The sequence below is a fragment of the Arachis ipaensis genome, chromosome B1 (genome assembly GCF_059453495.1).
Source record: "Arachis ipaensis isolate K30076 ecotype BB chromosome B1, ASM5945349v1, whole genome shotgun sequence".
Taxonomy (NCBI): Eukaryota; Viridiplantae; Streptophyta; class Magnoliopsida; order Fabales; family Fabaceae; genus Arachis; species Arachis ipaensis.
The window spans coordinates 103,880,802-103,884,577 of record NC_142436.1 but is presented as its reverse complement, the minus strand read 5'-3'; the positions used below and the strand labels follow the sequence as shown (position 1 = coordinate 103,884,577).

The 3,776-nt window shown below is 33.0% G+C and overlaps 1 non-coding gene across 1 annotated transcript; it reads right to left on the bottom strand.

The window, feature by feature from the left end:
• Positions 1-3,382: 3,382 nt before the first annotated feature.
• Positions 3,383-3,490, bottom strand: LOC148577732 (small nucleolar RNA R71). The gene has a single exon (XR_015903441.1). It is a non-coding gene; the product is annotated as a small nucleolar RNA R71 (small nucleolar RNA).
• Between the last annotated feature and the right edge of the window lie 286 nt (positions 3,491-3,776).

Below are 3,776 nucleotides of genomic sequence, written 5' to 3'. Positions count from 1 at the left end.
GTGGAGTTAAACGCCAGAAACAGGTTACAAACTGGCGTTCAACTCCAAGAAAGACCTCTACACGTGTAAAGCTCAATGCTCAGCCCAAGCACACACCAAGTGGGCCCCAGAAGTGGATTTCTGCATCATTTACTTATCTCTGTAAACCATAGTAACTAGTTTAGTATAAATAGGATCTTTGATCAGTTTTATGCTATCTTAGACTTTTGTGAGGGCTGGCCATTCGGCCATGCCTGAACCTTCATCACTTATGTATTTTCAACGGTAGAGTTTCTACACACCATAGATTAAGGTGTGGAGCTCTGCTGTTCCTCAAAGATTAATGCAAAGTACTACTAGTTTTCTATTCAATTCAGCTTATTCCGCTTCTAAGATATTCATTCACACTTCAACATGATGGATGTGATGATCGTGACAGTCATCATCATTCTCACTTATGAACGCGTTCCTGACAACCACTTCCGTTCTACCTTAGATTGGATGGATATCTCTTGGATATCTAATACAGGGGACCGAGTCCGAGATATTAGAGTCTTCGTGGTATAAGTTAGAACCCATGGATGGCCATTCCTGAGATCTGGAAAGTCTAAACTTTGTCTGTGGTATTCCGAGTAGGATCTGGGAAGGGATGGCTATGACGAGCTTAAAACTCGCGAGTGCTGGGCGTAGTGACAGACGCAAAAGAATCAATGGATCCTATTCCAGTATGATCGAGAACCGACAGATGATTAGCCGTGCCGTGACAGAGCATTTGGACCTTTTTCACTGAGAGAATGGGATGTAGCCATTGACAACGGTGATGCCCTACATACAGCTTGCCATGAAAATGAGTAGGAATGATTGGATGAAGACAGCAGGAAAGCAGAGGTTCAGAGGGACGAAAGCATCTCTATACGCTTATCTGAAATTCTCACCAATGAATTACATAAGTACCACTATCCTATTTTATATTTTATTTATCTTTTACTTATCAATTCATAAAATCAGTTTAATCTTCCTGACTGAGATTTACAAGGTAACCATAGCTTGCTTCAAGCCGACAATCTCCGTAGGATCGACCCTTACTCACGTAAGGTTTATTACTTGGACGACCCAGTGCACTTGCTGGTTAGTTATACGAAGTTGTGAAACAGAATTAAGAACATGAACGTGCGTAATTAGTTTTAAGCGCCGTTACCAAGGTAGGAACGATCACGATTTCGCACACTAAATTTTTGGCGCCATTGCCGGGGATTGTTCGAGTTTGGACAACTAACGGTTCATCTTGTTGCTCAGATTAGGTAATTTTGTTTTAATTTTAAGCTTTTTATTTCTTATTTAAAAAAAATTTCTTCTTTTTTGTTTTTCCCAATTAAATTTCGAAAAAAAAATAAAAAAAGGTTTAATAAAATAATAAAACCAAAAATATTTTGTGTTTCTTGTTTGAGTCTAGAGTCAAGTTTTAAGTTTGGTGTCAATTGCATCTTTTTAATTTTCTAAAAATTATTTTCGAAAATTTCATGCATTGCATTCTTCATGATCTTCAAGTTGTTCTTGGCCAGTCTTCTTGTTTGATCTTCATATTTTCTTGTTTTGTGTCTTTTCTTGTTTTTCATATGCATTCTTGAATTCTTAGTGTCTAAAAATTAAAAATCTTTAAGTTTGGTGTCTTGCATGTTTTCTTTTCTTGAAAATTTTTCAAAAATAAGTTCTTGGTGTTCATCTTGACATTCAAAGTGTTCTTGGTGTTCATCTTAACATTCATAGTGTTCTTGCATGCATTAGTTGTTTTGATTCATAATTTTATGTTTTGTGTCAATTTTATGTTTTTCTCTCTCTCATCATTAAAAATTCAAAAATAAAAAATATCTTTCCCTTTTTCACTCATCAAATTCGAAAATTTGAGTTGACTTTTTCAAAATTTTTTAAAATCTATTTGTTTTTATGAGTCAAATCAAATTTTCAATTTAAAAATCTTATCTTTTTCAAAATCAAATCTTTTTCAATTTTCTTTTCATATTTTCAAATTCCTTTTAAAAATTTTTCAAAATATTTTTCATTTTTTCAAAAATATTCAAATTAATTTTCAAAATCTTTTTCTTATTTTATTTCTTAATTTTCGAAAATTTTATTAGCATTTAATGTTTTGATTCAAAATTTTTCAAAGTTGTTACTTGCCTATTAAGAAAGGTTCAATCTTTAAACTCTAGAATCATATCTTTTTAGTTTCTTGTTAGTTAAGTAATCAACTTTAATTTTCAAAATCAAATCTTTTTAAATTTATTTTTCAAATCTTTTTCAAAATAAATTTCAATCACATCTTTTTCAAAATCAATTTCAAAATATTTTCTAACTTCTTATCTTTTCAAATTTGATTTTCAAATCTTTTTCAATCAATCTTATCTTTTTGTTTCAATCATATCTTTTTCAATTTCAATCATATCTTTTTCAAAAACAAATTTCAAATCTCTTTTAATCAATCATATCTTTTTGTTTCAATTATATCTTTTTCAAAACTGCCCAACTAACTCTTTACCTTTAATTTTCGAAAATTCCTTCCCTCTTTTTCAAAATTTCGTTTTAATTAACTAATTGTTTTAATTTTAGTTTAATTTCAATTTTAATTTTTGAATTTTAAATTTAAATTTAAAATATTTTTATTTTATTTTGTTAAATTTTCAAATTCTTCTCTCATCTCTAATCTCCTTCTAGTTATTTATTCATCCATTAACACTCCTATCCTCACCCCTGTGTTTGGATTCTCATCTTTTCCTTCTTCTATTCTTACTTTCTTCTACTCACATAAAGGACTCTCTATACTGTGACATAGAGGATTCCATATTTTCTTTTCTGCTTTCTTCTTCTTTTTCATATGAGCAGGAACAAGGATAAGAACATTCATGTTGAAGCTGATCCTGAACCTGAAAGGGCTCTGAAGAGGAAGCTAAGGGAAGCTAAAGAACAACTTTCTGGAGAAAATCTGACAGAAATTTTTGAAAAAGAAGGAGACATGGCTAAAAATAATAACAATGCAAGGAGGATGCTTGGTGACTTCACTGCACCTAATTCCAATTTACATGGAAGAAGCATCTCAATCCCTGTCATTGGAGTAAACAATTTTGAGCTTAAACCAAAATTAGTTTCTCTGATGCAACAGAACTGCAAGTTTCATGGACTTCCATCTGAAGATCCTTTTTAGTTCTTAACTGAGTTCTTGCAGATCTGTGATACTGTTAAGACCAATGGGGTTGATCCCAAGGTCTACAGGCTTATGCTTTTCCCATTTGCTGTAAAAGACAGAGCTAGAGTATGGTTGGACTCTCAACCTAAAGATAGCCTAAACTCTTGGGATAAGCTGGTCACGGCTTTCTTAGCCAAGTTCTTTCCTCCTCAAAAGCTTAGTAAGCTTAGAGTGGATGTTCAAACCTTCAGACAAAAAGAAGGTGAATCCCTCTATGAAGCTTGGGAGAGATATAAGTAACTGACCAAAAAGTGTCCTTCTAACATGCTTTCAGAATGGACCATTCTGGATATATTCTATGATGGTCTATATGAACTATCAAAGATGTCATTGGACCATTCTGCAGGTGGATCCATTCACCTAAAGAAAATGCCTGCAGAAGCTCAAGAACTCATTGACATGGTTACTAATAACCAGTTAATGTACACTTCTGAGAGGAATCCTGTGAGTAATGGGACGCCTCAGAAGAAGGGAGTTCTTGAAATTGATATTCTAAATGCCATATTGGCTCAGAACAAAATATTGACTCAGCAAGTCAATATGATTTCTCAGAGTC